Below are 19,870 nucleotides of genomic sequence, written 5' to 3' on the forward strand. Positions count from 1 at the left end.
GTCCGGTGTGAGCTCCACAAACTTCCAGAGAAGCACCTGTGGTGACCGTCTCCTGGCAAGGCGGGACTTGGAATGGGGTCCCTTGCGTGAGAACAGAGCGCACACTCCACCACTGTATTGCTCGTCCAGGATCCTGAGACTTGCAACCACCTTGCTTCCAGAAACTCCTCGAGGCCTCATTTGTAGTCTGCAAAGGAGGACGAGGTTGATGCAGGAGGGCATCATGCCCAACAGCGACTTGACGGCCCTCGCAGTAGCTCACCGTGCAGACAGGTGCTGCACCTTCCCTAGGATGGCTACCTCCCTCTCTTCCGAGGAAGGGCCCAGGCAAGTCACTGTGTTGAGTCGGGCTCCCAGAAACAGAGCGTTCTGCGATGGCTCCAAGCAGGACTTTGGATAATATATGGATAATTCCAGATTCATCAGCAAACACACGGTCCTCGCAGTGTGCTGGCTTGCCAGAGCATGGGAGCGGGATCAAACTAGTCAATCATCCAGGTAAGGATAGACATGGATGCCCTTGAGATGAAGATGCACCACCACTGGAGCCAAGCACTTTGTGAAGACCTTCAGGGCCGATGTCAGGCCAAAAGGCAAGTGCTTTTAACTGATAGCATCGCCCCTGGAAAACAAACCGCTGGAATGTGCGGCGCTTCCGAGGGATGGGGATGTGGAAGTAGGAGTCCTCCAGGTCCAGGGATGCCAGGAAGTCGCCTTCCTCCAGTTGGCCGAGCATGTGCCAAGCCGAGCCGGTGCTGCACCGTGACCATCCTGAACATCCGGGACTTTAAGTACTTGTTGAGGCATTGCAGGTCCAGAATCTGCCTCCATCCTCCTGTCTTCTTTCGGACCAGAAAGTATCTAGAGTACACCCCGCAGCCCCAGAGGTGCTAGGGGACGGGTTCTATCACTCCCCCTTTTTTAACATGGATATGAGGACACCTGCGTTGGAACTCCAAGGTGTGCCCCTGTCAGAGCATCCAGCACCCATCTGTTGGTGGTGGTCTTCCACGCGCTTAGGAACCTCGCCAGCCGGCCTCCCACTGGGGCGCTGACATGGCCCTCCTCCGCCGTATGCCTGCGAGCAACCTTTGTACGCCTCTTGCATCATGGAGCAGGAAGGCTGCCCTTGAAGGACTTGCTGTGTTTTCCCCTAGAGGAACGAAAGGACAACGACTGACGTTGCTGCAGGGTAGCCAGCGAACGGGCCGTCTCCTTGCCAGTCTTGATGATTTGAAGAGACTCGTCGAACGCTGACAAAGAGACACTTTGTTTTCAATCTGATGGAATCTGGTGTCTGAGATGTCCACCGCCACTGTGATGGTGCGGTCTAAGGTCCCTTCCCCCTCCTGGAACAGCTCAAGCACTTCTGCCTTCTTGTCGTCAGGTAGGAAGAGCAGAATAGGGCTCAGTTTATACCAGAGCTCCCAGTCATAGTGGGACAAATGGCTGGGGCATTAGTGGCCTTAATGGTGCTGTCAGCCATATAGAGAATCTTCTTTCCCATACTGTCCAGCTTCTTCCCCTCCTGGTCCGGGGGTACCATCGACGAGGACGACGGGTTCACAGAGTGTTACATGGCCGCAGCTGGGACCACAGAGTCAGGTGAAGGCTGGGACCCTCAGGCACTTTGGGGCAGAGTCTGGGGTCCGGGAATCTGTATTTCTTCTCAGGCCTGTCTTGCTTGGGTGGGTTGGTGCTCCAATTCATCAACAGCGGTAGGCCTTCATCCCCGATATTGTCCAACAAGGGGACAGACATGGTCTTCCGCCTGGACTCACTACGTTGATAAAGGAACCCTTCCTTTCTCGTCTCCTCAGGCACCAGTTGAAAAAGTTCAGAGGCCCTGGACATCATTGAGTGGAAGGAGTCAACCTCATTCGGTGAGGAGGCCCTGTGCGGATCATCCGCACCTGCTGGCTCTCCGTCCGCTGGTACGCCTCTTCTGGAGAGTTAGACTGTAGGGTTCACACCGCGGTGACCCACCTTCCAACAAAGGTCCATGGCCCCCTTTTTGGTCTGAATAGTAGCCCTCTGGCAGGTTGTCACCCTCATCAGAGCTAGTATAGATGTGCACCGGCACACTTGGTTCAGCCCCTTGTTGTGTACCCCTCTCAGGCGTCATAGTAGCCTTACTCCTTCCCTTCTCCATGGACATCTGGGGGGAAGCAGCTGCTGTCCCCCTTCCAGGGGTTTTTGGCGAAGCCGTTGCTGTTAACCCATGCTGTGCCGGTAGGGACAACCGCGGATCAGCTATCGCTGCAACTGTGGGCACCACCGTCGTGGTCTGCTCCCCTTTGTAGAATTAGTGGTTGTCGACAGGGTGGTAACAGCAGTCTATGTGGTTGTGGCCGTTGATGTTGATGTTGTCTTGGCTGATTGAGAGGCCGATGTGGATGGCGTTGCCAATAGAGGCAGCAAAGGACCCACTTTGGATCTCTCCATCACCTTGTCCGCTGATGGCAAGCAGAGTTTCGAAGGAGTCAAAGACTTTCACTTAGAGGGGGTGCCCCCTCACCAGTAGGCTCACCGTGGATGAGGTCAGGGATGGTGACCTTGTCCTTCCTGAGCTGGGACCCACAGCAGTGGCAAACCCAGTGGGATTAGTGGCATGTGGCCTTGCCTTCTTTTGGACCCCCACAGGTGGGCCGTCTTCAAAGGATCTCAACCTCTTTTCTGAGGGAGTTTTATCATGGGACCGGCCAGTCAGGCCTTAGCCGATTTTAACCACACCGCAAGCCTGCTGTAGTGATCCTTCTTGGTCTTTTTCAAAAAGCCATGGCAGACCTCATCATGGTCCAGATGCAGGCAGTAAAGACATTTGTGGTGTTGATCCTCCACAAAAACATTCCTTAGTCCACATTTTGCACAGAGTTTAAAGAGGCATCGCTTCTCCTCGGTCATAACGAAAAGGCACAAAGTAGGCACAAGCATGGTCCTCCTCTGATCCGATGAAAGATCTTCAATGTAGTATCTTCAACAACAGCGGATCCCCGCTGCCGCTAGTCGACATCTGGTCGAACGATAAATCCAAAAATCGGTAAAAATGTTACCCAAAAACTCAAAATATTAGGTAAATAGATCAGAAAGCACTAAGAGGACTGCCAAGACTGAAGTGTGCGGTAAAAAATCTGAAGATGGCCACCAGGAGTGGAGCTTAGGGATAGGACTGTCATTGGATAGGGGCAGTATGAGCCAGAGGACAGTGATTGGCTTAGAGGGGAAATACAGTTTTCAAGCGGAAGTGAAACAGTTTTTTCTTTTACCGAGGATTCCCAACCTGACGGGGAATATTCATGAGAATGTGAAACCATGCCAGACCACATGCTGGAGAATGGGAAAATACATTGGCTAGGATCCATAAAATCGTACCAACATCACTGACCTAATCTAGGTTTCTTCTGATTCAGATTGTAATCATTAAAGATGCTAAATAAAGCACAAAATCCTTCAATGCCTGATAGTCACTTGACTATTTCTGGAAAAATGCAATAGGAATCAGTACGTCAACAAACTTTTATTCGACATAAGAAATCTTCAAGTCAATACAGAAAACACATCAATCCATAAAAGTTAATAAAGCATGTCAAGTAAAAATCATCATCATAGTTACCAATCTACCTTTGGATGTGCAAAATTATCAAACTTAATAGTACAAGTTCATCGTAATGTCATAAAGCAGCCTTAATGGACACTTGATAGAGGAGAGCGCTGCTCGCAGCCTCTAGACGTTTTCGGTTTCCTCATTAAATTAAGAGTGCAGATTAGTTAGCTTCTTTTTTAGCAACCAGGATCTATGGGTGAATCTAGCGACAGCAAAGACTACATATAATAAAATCCTCAGTCTTAAAAACTGCATTTCTGATCTGGTATCTCTCGTTCCAGGTTCCCACAGTACAGGCTTCAGATACATTTGCCACAAATATTTGTTTTCTCACACAGCAGCATAAAATGCGTCATTGTTTCTATCGCCTCCCCACACAACACACATTTATCTGTGTTTGATTCTTTCCATTTAAGTGTAAAACTAGCCACCAAAAGGGTCCACAGTCTCACTTGCATAAAGAGAGATTTCTCATTGGGGGGAGGCGGTGGATAAAATCCAGTTATAGTTTCCTGCCTGGAATCATAAGGTCAAGATAAGCAGGACCCGATTTTAACTCCCTCGTGCTGACCGCCAACTGGTCGGTCCCTTGGCTCTTTGTGGCTTGTGTGACCTTTGCTCTTTCCTTATGCCAGGCAGTTGATTTAGGGGATTTTATCAAAGATTTCCTCCTCCTATTGCATAAAGAGTCTTTTTTGTACGAGGCAGACCCACTCTAAGGACGTCTCTCCAACCATAGACATCACGGCGCAGGTCATCTCTATATTTCGCCAACCCTCCTTGGTTCCAGTCTTAGCCAAAAGAGGGCAGGGCTAATAGATGCTAGAGAAGCCACTGGGGTTACCTCTAACTCTGATAATAACAGTTCAGAGGGAGTGTTCTGGGGGAAGTAAAACCATTTTTTTCAGGAATTTCGACTTGCTGGTAGAAAGTTTTCCCAGATTGCCATACCCCCATTGTTCCACCCCATATAGGGCAGCTGAGGCAGCCTGTTTCCCATAGAGGTCTAGTGTTGGTGAAATGGTTGCATGAAATGCTACAACGGACCCCCCCAAATGTATCTAGGGTGGTAGCAGACCGCTTAACCTGGGCAACCCATCCCTGACTCTTGGAAACGGACCACGAGATAATCATCGTTTTTTACTTGCTCTATTTGATTTCCATTCACCTTTGGTGCTAATGGTTTCATTTTTACAAACCTGGGCTTAAACACCATTGACTTTGTCTCATCGGTGTTCAGGTGCAATTCCAGCTCATTGCACTGGTGCACAAATAATGCCAATGATTTTTCCAACCCTTGTGGTGTTGTTGCCAATATTACTGCGTCATCGGCATAAAACAAGGCAGGGTATTTATCCTTATTCATTTTGGGGCAGTCCTGGCATTCCATTAGCAAATCATCAAAGATTTCCTGTATGTACAGGGTAAATAAAATGGGTGCCATGGGGCAACCTTGATGCACCCCCTTAGTTACATCAAAGGCCTCAGTAGGTTCACCTCCTAGCCCATACCGCACTGCAGCTTTATTTTCAGAATAGAGAAGCCTAATGAAGTAAGCCGGGACTTTGCAGAGATAATTTCCAGAACTTTTCATGCGAGACTGAGTCAAACGCTGAGTCAAACGCTGTCCTCAAATTGTGGAAAACAGCGTACAATTGCATATGCTTCAGGACCGTATATTTTGGATCAGCATATGAAGCAAAAACCAATGCTCAATGGTTATGGCATTGTTATGGTCTACCCAAACTTGTAGTTTATTTAAGATAATCTTCCCAAATAATTTGCGAGCGCTATCCAAAAGGGATATCAGCGCAACAGTTAGCCAGGTTTTCCCACCCACCTTATTCATACATAGGAATAATAGTGGCCTTACGCCAGGATTCTGGGATTACATCTTCCCCAATAATTGCATTAAAAACTTTACACAGGACCGGAGCCCAGATGTCCACCTCGTCTTTGGATAAATCTGCTGGATAAGATCTGGGCTGCATTACCCCCTTGTTGGGGAGATATTGCCTGCATCACATCCTCTACCGTTACGCCCACTGCCATCACCCACCGCACCTCCATACAGGTTTGCAAAGTGGGATCGCTATTCTTCTGCCCCTATGCAGCAATTAAGGGTCTGCTTGCCTTTCAGGTTCTTATTAGTTACAAGCTGCCAAAAGAGCATGCAATTTTTAGCACCTCAGGCATATTTCTCCACTTTACCTGTACAAAGTAATTATTTTGGGAAGCTACTAACTTTTTATACTGTGAGCGAGCCCATCGCAATTTGTTTTTGTCTACTATTGACCCCTTTTTGTCTATGCAACCTAAGATTACCTTTTCTGCCTCTCGGCACTCCTTAACATACCACTCATTTTTACACACCGTTTTGTTTCCGATGGCCCCCTTGGGCTCAGAAATATGGGGGAGCAAGTTTGCTTTCAAACTTTCAAATGCCTTCAAAACAAGGAGGTCATTGGTCTCTGGGTCGCAAATAGTTTCTAGATTAGGAATAATTGAATCAGAGGGCCAGCTTGCCATTCTGGTCAATCACCTTTGCCCACCTCACTGATTGACGAGTATGACCTTCCCACATGCAGAAGATGTGCGCGTCTAGCTTCCATAGAGTTAACCACATTTTGGCCTGCTCCACTAATTCTTGCACAGAGAGGATCATGATCACTCTCTGTTCGTACTTGGATCTCAAAATCCTCGACCTGAGCCCAAGCAACCCCGGATGCAAAAAGATGAGCAATGAGCCATTGTGGCCCTTAAATGTGGTTTTAGCAGGCTGCTCTTTAAATAAGCTCCCATTACATGCTCTTAAATTTAGACTGAACAGCAGACACCTTGATTCCACTGCTGCGCGGTGTAGCCTCACAGCCGGTGGTGGTAGCACATCGGTCATGTCCCAAGCTAAATCTTGATCTTCCCATAAATAATCCCACAGGTTATATCTGGAGGTTAAAGTCTCCTACTACAAGGGACATGGCCTCCGCACTCTCTTCCTCCTTTGGTTAGGGTTTAGGCTTTCCCTTAGACAGTACAAAGTCTCCATGCCAGATTTAAAGGAGAGCCTGTTATAGATATTGAATAGGTCTATCAGTTCATTATCCCCAGTTATAATGGATAGCCATTGCAGATCTGTGGAATCTGCTTGCTTGGCCTCCACCCAAATGAGCAAATCACCACTCAGTCTTCTTCCATTTTGCGGCTGGGTCGAAAAATGTTTGGTACCCCTGTAACACAATTACGTTAAAGCTTCTCACAAAGGCAACCCCCCAGTTGGCATCTTACAAACGTCTATTTAAGCCTGCAGTGTTCCATGACACCAGGGCGAAGTCCCACGTCCCCCGCCTTGGCAGCACTGACATCTCCCACTCCCAGTCAATCCACATCATGTGTCAGCTCTTTGGCTATATTGGCCAGGTGTGGGATCCCTTTGCCTCCTCAGTGGCCCTAATGGGGCATGTGTGGTTCCCCCGTTGTTAGAGGAGACAGCAGCCCCAATCAATTGTAAAAACTCAGGGAGTCTCAGTGCCACCAAGGAATGCCCCACTCGTAGAACCCTACGGTCTATGCTTAGTAAGCACTCTATTTGAGTCCACGAGCAGAGGAAGATCTGAATGCAATCTAAATTGGAGTTCGGCCCGGCTCACCACTTAGCATGTTTGAGTGACAGCTAGGCTGAATGAATGGGGGTTTTCTGCATAAAAGCAGGGCTTTGGGGATTGGAACTTGAGAAGTCGCCACAGGACCTAAAAAATCCGAGGAGGAAGAAGCTGAGCCGACCCGCAACGACGACACCACCGGTGGAGGCCTGCTGAACCGTCTCACCACTTTTCCCTACGACAGAGGAGATCTCCAGTCCGGAGAGTCTTCTTCCTTTGACTGGTGGGGATAACCAGTTTGCCCGTCTTTTCGCCTTCCTGGAACATCTCGTGGCCGCCTAGCCTGTGCCAAGCACCCCGGCAACCAGAATACAACGGTTTACCACTACCGCGAAGAAAAGGGTAGTACCTTGTAACCGGAAAACTCAGCGGCTAGTTTCTTCCCTGGCAGTGCATCGAACTTCAGCTTTCCTCCATGGCGAGATCTTCTCTTCCTCTGGACGACGCCACGACTTGCACCCGCTGCCAGGAACAACTGCCCCGCTGGAGGATCCTCTCCACTTTCAAGGCACTGTGTCCGCCTGGCCTCCCTCGCAACGGTCTGTGTGGGGTGACTCTTAAAGCCTCCACTTACCACTTGGGTTGGCCCTAGGCTGGCTAACTGAACTTTTCTGAGCTGAACTAATTCTTTTCTGAACTCCCTGCAAGACTGTTCAAGACTTTTAAACTGTGATCTTGGGCGCATTGGTGCCCTGTTCTCTCTAAGAGGGAGCCTGGCCTCTGAACTTTTTGCTCACAAGTAGACTTTGACTTTCCCGCCTTGCTGGGTGCTTCTAAAGTATTGTGTTGTGTGCTTTTCCTAATTTCTGCCTTTTCCCTCCCTTTTTTCTTAACTTATTGGAGTGCCATCTTAAGTTAAGTGCTCACCTCTGTCTGGAAATAAGTGGTGTTAACTAACACTTGTCTAATAAGGAATAAGGGATGCACATCTAGTAATAGTGACTGTGTGTTGAATTTACTTACCTCTTTTTGTGCTAGTGTAATTTACAAGTGTGTCTTTAAATAAATAATTATATACTTTTACACCAAAGCTCTGGTCAGTGTTTGCTTGTGCTACCGTGTCTCTGTACCTATTGTGTATACCCTGCATACTGCCTAACTCATCTTGAGAGAAGTCAGACTGCTCAGCCATAGCTACCAGGTAAATCTGGGTGGTACGGACTGCTACCAATTGGGCTTACTGCCAACCACCTGTAGTCCTAAATCTTTTGCAGTGGTCCCTAAGGGAACTGCACAGGTTTCTGACTAACATTGGTGATGGCACAATTTGAGTTGGTTACCCTTAATGGGACTTCCACTCCAATTTTCCCCTGGGACATGCACCGACTCATTTTCCCTCCCTCCTTCCCATCTGCGCTCTAAATCCCGTCTAAATCATGCAGGAAGACTTTGATCTCTGAGATCAACAGATTGACATGCTTTACTGGTTGTAGCATTTTAGAAGTTTTGTTTCTAGTGCCTCCCGGATGATCTGAGACCTCGGCTTTCCTTTTTGCCATCCTCCTGCTTGGGACTGGGATAGATTTCTATTTCATAAATTCTTCTAATTCCTTTGGGGTAACAGAGGGCGAAGGCAAACTTGCTAGTTGAAATTTTAAAGTGCTTGTGCCTTAAGTACCCAGAATTCTCACTGATATATGATATGATAAGGTATTTGTAACGCGCCTATACACAAGTGTTTCAAGATGCGACGAGGCAGGGAGGGAGGGAAACAAGGGGAAGACAGACAAACGATCCTACTAGGCCAGGTGTCATTCAGATCGCGCAAGTGCAGAGGAAGGGGAAAAGGAGAAAGTGCAGGGGGAGGAGGTAGGGGGGAAAGTGCAGTACAAGGTAAGTAGCGTAAATAAATAATAAATAATAAATAAAAAGGGCCAGCTGGTGGCAAGTGCGAGGTAAGTGCAGAGCTGGGAAGGGGGCTGTAGGGATACAGTGACAGTCCCGCAGTGCAGGGGGAGCCAGGGAGGCAGTGCAAGTGGAGAGTGGCTGGGCCCTGGACCGAGGTCGCTGAGAGTGGCCCAGATGCAGGTATAGTGCAGAATTCAGTGGGGAGTTAAGCAGGTTTAGCAGGGGAGAGGGAGAGAGAAGGCAGAAGCGAAGAGGAAGGTTTTGAGGTGCTTCCGGAACCGGAGATGGTTCTCCTCAAGTTTCAGGGAGGCAGGAAGGCTGTTCCAGAGGGAGGCCCCTGCTGCGGAGAGAGATCTGCCCCCAGCTCGTTGCTTCGAGAAGCGGCTGACCATGAGGGAGTTGGAGACGGATGAGCGAAGGGCTCGTGAAGGAAGATATTTAGGAAGAGAGAGTTGAAGGTATTTAGGCCCCAGGCCCCAGAAGGCCTTGTGGACAATGCAGAGGGTTTTGAACTTAATCCTCGCAGCCACTGGGAGCCAGTGAAGAGATTTCAGTCCTGGAGAGATACGGTCCCTGGGCTTGAGGCCAAGGACAAATCTCGCAGTTCTGTTCTGGATAAGTTGCAGAGGGCGGAGAGTGGAGGCAGGCAGATTAAGATAGAGGCTGTTACAGTAGTCCAGCCTTGAGAGAACCAGGGCTCGGGAGACAGTGAGCTTCTGGGGGAAGGAGAGGAAGGGAAGAATACCTCTGAGGAGGTGCAGCTGGTAGTGTGACTTCTTAGAGACGTCAGATATATGAGGAGAGAAGGAGAGTGTGGAGTCGAAGATGACCCTGAGGTTTTTAGCCTTGCAGGTAGGGGCAGGAAGGGGGCCAAGGGAGGCCGGCCAGAGAGCTGCAGGGAAGGAGGGAGTGGGTGTGCCGATGAGTAGAATCTCAGTCTTACTGGCGTTAAGGCAGAGGTCGTTGGCGGCACACCATTCCTGGATAGCAGACAGACAGTCGGAGATGAGGGAAGGAGAGGAGGAGGCCGAGGGTAGCCTGAAAATGAGCTGGGTATCGTCCGCATAGCACTGGAAGTAGGGGCAGAGAGTGGCGATGCGGTGGGCAAGGAGTGCCAGATACTGGTTGAAAAGCCAGGGAGAGAGGTTGGATCCCTGGGGGACACCACAGGTGGAGAAAAAGATGTCAGAGAGGAAGGAGCCCATTTGGACCTGGGAGGGTCGACCGGAAAGGAAAGAGGTCAGCCATGCCAGAGCCTGACCAGTGATACCCAGGTTATCACGGAGACGGTTGAGCAGGATGGCATGGTTGACAGTGTCAAAGGCAGAGGAGAGATCGAGCAGAATGAGAACACAGGGAGTGTTGGAATCGAGGTTCAGGAGCAGGTCCTCACGGATGTTCAGGAGAGCAGTTTCCGTGCTTCTGGCCGCTCTGAAGCCGGATTGATGGTCATGAAGATTACCAACAGATTCAGCATGGAGGTTAAGCTGGGAGATGGCCAGTTTCTCCAGGAGCTTGCCCAGGAAGGGAGTAATGGAGTTTGGGCGATAGTTGGCCGGGCAGGAGGGGTCGGAAGAGGGTTTCTTGAGGAGGGGGTGCACAAGGGAGTGCTTGAGGGGGGATGGGAAGACTCCAGAGGCGAATGAGTGGTTGCAAAAGTCAGCCAGGGCAGGAGCCAGGGAGTCGATGTGGTCCTTGATGGTTTTGGAGGAACAGGGGTGAACCTGTTTAGACGAGGCTTTCATAGATCGGACTCACTAACTTAGTATACTAAATTCACTAAATTATCACTAAATTAGTATATTTTCCAATTACTATTAGCTAAAAACGAGAATCTTCCTGGTGAGCAAAGTGGCATAAAGCGCTAGGAGTCCAAAGGAGCTATGTACAAGGTGCAATATGGTTCACCCAAGGGAGCTTCAAGGACAGGTCGGACTAGTTTTAAAAGCTTACAAGTGTACAGCTTAATAAAATGGCAGTCAGTGATGGGCGCACACTGGAAGAGATGGCCTCTTCCAACCTTTTGGGATCTGTTGTGGATAGATTTTCCTTGTCCAACATAACAATGGGGAGGACTATAGAAACTATTTTAAATATGAAAATACATCTTGCGTTATGAGAACGGAGGCACATGAAGCATATACATGTTTCACTGCCCCTATTTTGATTTAAACTTGCAAATACGGTTCTCAGTGTGAGATATGCCTACTGGTTTCAAAGTGGGAGAACCAACAGGAATTTTTAAACTGGGTATTAAACAAATCCATATAGCATTTTGGTCATAAAAATCAGGTCTACACCCAAGTAAAAAGGTTACATTTTAATTCCAGCCCCCTTGACCCCCCTCCCCATCTGCTCTGTGGATCCACATTGTCTGGTGAAATCTCGGAAAGGAACTGGTTTGCTATAGGAAACTTTCTAGAGCTTGCGCAGAAAATTAGTTCAATATTCACAGTATTGAGGCAATGTATTTGCATAAGCAGTGCATCATTTCTCTCAGTAAACGCTGGCACTGTTAAACAAGGGCTTTGGTGGAGAATGCACCGCGTGTCTACTGGTTAAGGGCAGGTGATGTGGGATGCTTTGCTGGAAGCCAGAGAGGGGACATGAGGTGTTCAAACCCTGTTTCAATCCCTCATGTAGAAGGTTCTCCATTATGTCACGATGGGCTTGACACCAATGTTTCGCAGAAAAAAAGGAGATTATTCATTTTCTGTGGGACTGAATGTGGTGAATTTTAAAATGCAGGGTCTCCAATGATCCTTTAACAGAACCAGGGGCGTTTCTCACCAAATCACATCACACACACATCAGCCACAGTGGCACGGGCAACATCTTATTAAAAAAATATATATGCATCAGACACTAGCCCTCAGCACAATGCCACACACTGATGAATTACACACCATCAGGGCACAATTCCTAATGACATAAATCGGTAGAGTAGCATACAGCATCTGTAAAACAGGGACACCAGAGGATGTTAAATTACAGAAAGGCACTGCAAATACCATTTAGTAAATTGAGTGCACCTGCCTCATTGCAATACTTTTGCCTGATTGAAGGTGGAACATATTTTTCCATTCTGCTAGACAGCAAGACTCTGCATTCAAAGAAAATGCTTTAGAGAATTTTTTTTGGACAACTACTACCCGCTTTCCTCTTGTAAATTCATGCATTGCTGAGTCATATTGAATATTTAAGAAATATTCAGAGACTACAAGTGATATTCTACGTGCCCCAGCCCTTCCGATGATCTACTTATAAAGTAAGATTACCTTAAAAATATTGACCTACAAAGATTTTTTTTATTTTTATAATGAACCCGACTTCGGTTTCTGAGCGCGGATCCGAACCTATGTCTTGTCTCCGTCAGAATGTATCAAGGCATGAGCTTAAAAGCCAGAACCGGCAGAACAATGAATACAACATAAGCGACATCTTCAGCTTTGTAAACTCTCCCATTACTTTAAACACTAAGAGCCACACTCCGCAGGAGTCCGAGCGACAGCCGCTGCTTTCGGCCATTCTTTGCCACAGTCCTGCAGCACACTGGAACACAGGAGAATACATCTGCAGTTCGACAAGAAAAACGTGTTTTTAGTTTCGAATAATCAGTCATTGACTATTGAACATGTAGGTTTCCAAAGTGTATTATTTGTGATCGGTTTTCATTTCTTGAATGCACGTGAATATTGAGCAGCAACGTTTTGACTGTTTTGGCTCTGAAATGCCCATGTGCAACAAAAACACGTGCCTGTGACAGTCCCCCATTTGTTTTTCAGTCCCAAGTATGCTCTGCATATGAGAAATGAAAACAGCGACAACAGCAAGCAGACACACCTGCAGGCTGCGGTGTTCAGGGGAGACGGCAGGGTGGAGATTCAATAGCAATTGAGGGCCCCAAATGACCAATTTTAGAAGCTGTAAGGGGCATGCCCCACGGATGTAAGAATGGGCACACCCAACACAAGGCCCATCTGATCCATGGAGACAGGAGCCACAAGAGATAAACTGCATGTGGATCTATGTCACCTGGCCTAAGCCCCCCCCCCACCTGTCAATCCCCTAAAACTGTTCACACCTTCCTGTTTTCCCACCCTTTTTCCGTACTTAAGCAGCCATCTAGCCTCTTTTCTCTTGCAGTTGGTAAGCAGGTGCAAGTGGATCTAGGTCACCTGGCTTAAGCCCCACCCACCTTCTTAGCCCTGCCTCTTCCTTTCTGCACTTAACTCTTTGATCAAGGGCGTCCGAAGTGAAGGGCAGACAAAGAAGAGGGCAATTCCTGCTCGGAGAGGCAGGACCCGAACCCCTGCTCAGACAATAGGTAAGCATGCGCCGACATGCATTTCCCCCCTCTGTCCCCACAGGTCTTCATCACCAAGCAACGCCATCGCCCCTCCTCCAAGGCATGATAGAAGTCATTTATAACACGCTTGTACACAAGTGTTTCTAGTCGCAACAAGACAATGAGGGGGCGGGGGGAACAGGAGGAAGACAAAACAATCTTACTAGGCCTTGTGTCAATCATATTGCACAAGTGCAGGGAAGAGTGAGGGGAAGAGTGCAGGGGGGAGGGAGAAGTGCAGGTAGCTCAGTAAGTGCTGTCAGAGGGTGGCTCATAAGTGCAGAGAGAAATGATAAGGTACTCACCATAGTGACTAATGTACTTCTAGTCCATAGTCCTCTTTTCTTCATACTGTGTGGGCGTCTCTCGCTAGGGACGGGAGACGGAACCTTTTTCACCAGAAAAAATATTCTTCCCCTTTAAATTTAAAGGCAGGCGGGGTGCGGCCCTGGGAGCATACGCTCCCCTGACTGTACCCACCAGCGCCACTCCTCAGTCCCCATTGACGCGTCAACAATATTACCATTGCCTAATGACACCAGTTTTATTAGGGATAGGATGGTGGGACGTATGGAGCAAAGGGGACTATGGACTAACAGTACGTTGCTCACTACGGTGAGTAACTTGTAATTACTCTTACGTTCCGTCCCCTTTCCTCCATACTGCATGGCCGATTACAACTGAATGTAGCCCCAGGGTGGAGAGGTGACCCTCCTTAAGACAAAAAGTTCCTTAATACTGCCTGCCAGAATACCGTGCCGCGTCTGACCTGGAGCCGGTATCCCAACAGTAGTGCTTGCAAAAAGCTGAGGGAGTGGCATAAGTGACTTCCCTGCTGATGACCTGCCACGGTATGTGTCTCTGGAAAACAACCACCGTGGCCTTGGCTCTGAATGCCTGGCCATGCATGTTTGCCAGAAGAGGTTTGTGTTGCCGCTCCAAAGCCTCCTTAAGAAGGCCACCATCCACCTTGCTACGGAGGCCTTGGAAGCCTTATATCCTTGACCTGACCCTCCAAGGGTGATAAATAGGGCCTCAGACTTGCAGAAACTCTTGGCCATGTCCAGATAGAACTTTGGCGCTCGTCTTGCATGAAGATAGCTCAGAACCCTCTGAGCATGGTCCTTAGGGTCAGCGTAGAAAGTAGGGAATATCATCTCCTCATTTAGATGGAACACAGAGACTACCTCAGGTAAGTACGCTGGATGCGTTCTGAGGACCACCCTGTCCCTGTGAAAGGTAATGTATGGCTCGGGCGCCATCAGAGCTTGGAGTTTGGTGACACAGTGTGCAGACTTGAGACCCACCAAGAGGGCTGTCTCAATGGTCACTAGACTGATGTTCGCCGAAGCCATTGGGCCAAAGGGTTTATGCGCCAAGGCACCCAATACTATGTTGCGGTCCCACACAAGGTGTGGCTTCCTGATGGGTGGGTAGAGCCTGGTGAGACCCGTCAAATGTCAACCACCGGATTGGCGGATGAGAAAAAACTTGCTCTCCTGAGTTCCGGTAGGCTCGGATTGCCACCAGATAGGCTTTGAAGGCGAGCCAGATGGCCATCTACCCGAGCCAGTGGATGAGGGCCGCCTGCTCCTGACAGGACCCTCTCCGTGGGCACTGGCTGTCCAAGGAAGCTTCCCATTCTGCTAGGGATGAGTCCGTGGGGATGGTAATGTGCAGAGCTGGCTGACGAAAGGGCCTGCCTATCCATAGGTTGCTGTCCGTGCTCCACCAGACTAGGTCGTGATGGAGATGCAATGGAATGCTGACCGGCTCCGTCTAGGAACCGCTCTCCTGACTCCAGGAGGCTGTGTAGTGTAACTGCAATTTAGGAGTTGGTACCACCATGCTGAGGTCACTGTCCTGCTGAGAAAATGCCCCGTGGGCCCCCGGTGGCTGTGATCTTGTCTTCTGAGAGGAAAATACTCTCGGAGCTCGAATCCCAGATGAGGCCCAGGAAGGCTAGAGTCTGCCTGGGCTCCAGCTGTGACTTCTTGAGATTGATGGAGAATCCCAACTCGTGTAGTGGGAGCATAAGGGCGGAGGCGGTGTGGAGGACTGCCTCCGGAGACCGTGCAGTGATGAGCCATTCTAGGTAAGGATAGGCGTGGTGAACTTGGGGACACAAGTAGGGCTGCCACACGTTCATCCGTCCTGTACAGACCCTGGGGGCTGTATTGAGGTGAATGTGTAGAAACTTGCATAGGAAATGGAAGCCCATGATCCTGACCCCATGAAAGGACCAATGGGGCAGCAGATCGGTATGTAAAGGTAAGCATCCTTCAGATGCAGGGAGCACATCCAGTCTCCTGTGCACAATGTCTCTGCAATACTCGTTGGGGTAACCATTGTATGGCAAAAATCTGTGAATAGGAGCCCAGTCCCCGCTGGGAGGCTGGGACTTCTTCCACTGCCTCTCTATTTGCGAGCAAATTTCTGCCCACAGAGTTATTGTCCCAATGTGTGGGAGCGGAAGGGGGGAGAGGAGAGAGGTGAAGGAGGGAGCGGTAGCTTGAGGACACTGCGGGGAGGATCCAAGGATCTGCATACCTTGTGCGCCAGCATGGGGGTGCATCTGTCTATATGCCTTAGGGGTGGCCTTAGTGAGGATGGATAAGGATTCAGCATCTCATCAAGTTCCTAATCTGTCGCAGAAAGGAACAGGTCAACCCCACCCCCTCCCCCTTCCCCCAAAGGGAAGGTCCAATGCGTTCCTGGGCGTCCGGGTTGAATTTGGTTGTCCGTAGCCCAGCAATCCCTTTGCTGATAGAAGTGGTGCAAAAGGCACCGCCTGAGGTGTCAATGTGTGCCACGGCGGACTCCAGTATGTCTTGCGCAACCATTTTTGCCCTCCGCCAGCCCTACCCTGATGCGTGCCATGTGCTGCACTGGAAGTGGCCGAGGTGTGTGGCTGTGAGAGTGCCAACAGCAAGAGAGGGCCCCCTCGAGCTGCCTAAAATTGGTGTTGAGGCGCCTGTTGGTAGGCTGCACCGAATGGGGTTCAAGCTGTGACCTGCTGACCCGAGCTGACTGCTGAGAAGTAGGCTGTGTGGCTGCCCAGACCATTGGAGGCGTGTAAGCCGGTGTTGTGGGTACTGGCATGGGCAGCTGGGGCTGCACAGGCCTGGAGATGCTGTAACCAAGGGTTGCTAGCGACATAACCAGAGGGAGTATGTCCCTGAAGGTCATGGCTTTTCAAGAAAACACATCTTCACAGACGGGTGGAGTGCTTGGGTGTGCGGGCATGGGCGCTGGGCCTTGAAGGTGCTGCAGCCAATCTGCCTTACTGTCTGCGGGGTGCATGGGCCCTGCGACGATGAAGGGTATGCCGTGGGTCACGTACTTAGTGAAGACCAGTTCCAGCTGGAAGCTCGTTCCCCTACCTGTTCCCCAAAGGGAGATGGTGTCGGATGAGCCGCCATTTTATCTGGCCTGGTGGCCATTTTGTCGGGCTGCCCGTCGCGTGCCCGTGTCATGGTGCTTGCCGCTTTGGACCCCACCACTTCCAAGACTCCTGGCGGTGGAGGTTGAGGCCTACCCTGCACCTCAGTGCGGGGCCTGGTAGGTGGAGTGCTGCGTACAGGCGACCCCCCAAAGACATCTGTCTGGTAATAGGGCGTAGCCCTTCAGGCCTAACCCCGTAATAGAACCTTGCTGCCCCTCTGCTCAGTCACCAATAGGATCACGCGACCACTCTGCCGGTAGCTGTAGTAGTAGCCTTGGTACTTGCACTAGTACAAGAACCTGGAAGGTCTCTTCTGTGCTTGTGCCTCCTGGATGGAGACAACTTTGCGGGGTGCATGGTGTATACAGGCTCCCCCTCTGACATCTGTCCGGTACTAGGGCATAGCCCCTTGGGCGTAAACCTGGTAATAGAACTTTGCAGCCTCTCAGCGCAGTGTCCGGTAGGGTCTGGCGACCCCTCGACCTGACGGCCGGTAGCTGTAGCAGCCTCGGTACCAGGATCTGAAAGGACCCTCCCGCTCCAACGCTTCCTGGGAAAGGGGACTCCTTTGCGAGGTATGTTGTGCGCACAGGCACCCCCTCGGACATCTGTCCGGTACTAGGGCGTAGACCCGGTAATAGAACCTTGCAGCCCCTCAGCAAAATGTTCAGTAGGATCTGGTGACCCCTCGGCCTGACGGCCAGTAGCTGTAGCAGCCTTGGTACCTGCACTGGTATCAGGACCTGAGAGGTCCCTCCCGTTCGTGCACCTCCTGGGGGAGGGGTCAGCTTTGCGGGGGAACGTGGTGTGTACAGGCGCCCCCTCTGACCTCTGTCTGGTACTAGGGGGTAGTCCCTCAGGTGTAGACCCGGTAATGGAGCCTTGTGGCGCTTTAGCGCAGTCACCGGTAGGATCTAGTGACCCCCCCCTTGGCCTGGCGGCCTGTATCTGTAGTAGCCTCGGTACCTGCACTGGTACAAGAACCTGAAAGGTCCTTCCCGCTCTAGGTGTGGATGAAAACAGTGCCCTTACCTTGGGCCTGGACTTGTTCTGACGAATTCCTTCAAGTCCTCCGGAGGCAAACTTCCGAAGAGCTCCCTCCACCGGGCTAACCTGTTCTTCAGAGCACGTAAGCGCATTGCATGTGGTACAGGACTCCCAGCCTTGGTCAGGGCCAAGGCAGCGGAGGCGAAGAGCTTGGGGTCAGACGTAGGGAAGAGCCCCTAGCAGGTTGAACACCTGCTGACGTCGAACTGTGCCGGGGAGGAGTGTGGCACCAGAGGACAGAGGTATCTGATTAAAGACCAGAAGAAAACAAGAAAACACTTCTCCGGGGAAGAGTGCGTAGAATTACAAGGCCGGTGGCCTAACCCAGGAGCGCTGGTGAAACGTAAGACCCACCAAGAGGGCTGTCTTAATGGTGACCAACCTGATGTCCGCAGACACCATTGGCTCAAAGGGCTTATGCGCCAATGCACCCAATACAATGTTGAGGTCCCACACAGGTGTGGCTTCTTGATAGGCGTGTAGAGCCTGGTGAGGGCTGCCAAATGTCTTAACCACCGGGTTGAAGGGTGAGAAAACGTCCTCTTCCGAATTCCGGTAGGCTTCGATGGAGATCAGATAGGTGCAGCAAATGTCCACTTGGACCCCCCCTCCCCCTTTGTACTGCGCAGCAATGAACCCATGGGCAAGATGGCGCGGACGAGACTAGACAACAAGAAACATTTGCGCAGAAAGAGCTGGGGGAGAGAACCGAGGATTCAACTGGGCTTTATTCAAAGAGCCATGTTTTTAAACTTTCTTTTGAAGGACCCGAGGGTCAGTTCCAATCTGAGGTCCAGGGGAAGGCGATTCCAGGCAATAGGGGCTGCTGTGGCAAATGTACCCCTTTCCACTTTCAAAGATTTGCTTTTAGGAATTAAGAGCATATTAGTATCCTGAGACTTGAGAACACGAGGAGAACACTTAGGCAGAATGAGTTGATGTAACGGGGCATAATGTCCAGAAGGCTCTTGAATGTTAGGAGCATAAGGCGATACTGGATTCTAGCTTCTACATGTAGCCAGTGTAGACCTCTTCTTGCTGATGTAACATGGTCCCGCCTGGAGAGGCCTGTGATCACCCTCACAGCACCATATTGGATAACTTGCAGTCGATTAATCTCCCTTTTGCTGATACCAGTCAGCAGACTGCAGCAGTAATCCTTTTTTGCGCCTACTATGGCTCTCGCCAGTGTTTCGGCGTTGGCCTGAGAAATCATAGGTCTGAGGTGAGTGAAGAGTTTAAGGTAGTAGGCTGCCCCAGATACAACACTTCCCACATGAGCATTCATAGAGAGGTGTTGATCAAGGATCACCCCTAGCGACTTAACTTTTTTAAGTGTGTCTGGTTTGACTTTGCCCAGCTGAATCTTGCTATACCTGGGGTCAAGTTTTAAAATCCGATTAGGAGGTCCCACAACCATGAGCTGTTTTAGTTCTGTTAAGCGCCAGTCCATTTTGTACCATCCAATTCTCGATACAGGTGTAGACTTTGTTTATACGCTCTTCATCTTGTGTGTGGTCTCCTGTGAGGGGAATGATACATTGGGTATCATCTGCGAAATTAGTGAACCCGATATTTTCATGCACCAACATAGAGAAGAAGGGGACGGTAAAGATATTATAAAAACAGGGCGAAAGACTTGCTCCTTGTGGGACTCCATACTCAATCGGGATTGTCTCTGCTTCAGCTAGGTCTGAGCATACACAACTGACCCTGTTTTTGAGAAAAGAAGCCACCCACTGAGAGGCTTTGGTGGAAAAAGCTGCCACTTGTTCGAGCCTGGTGACCAACAACGTGTGGTCAACCAGGTCGAACACGGCTGAAAGGCCCAGCAGCATGAGCATGGTGGATACTCCCTTGTCTATGTTGGAAAGCAGCCTGGATTTTAGTTCCAGGAGGGCCGTTTCAATGCTATGACC

This window comes from Ambystoma mexicanum, chromosome 3q (assembly GCF_040938575.1).
Source record: "Ambystoma mexicanum isolate Mex_15411 chromosome 3q, UKY_AmexF1_1, whole genome shotgun sequence".
NCBI lineage: Eukaryota > Metazoa > Chordata > Amphibia > Caudata > Ambystomatidae > Ambystoma > Ambystoma mexicanum.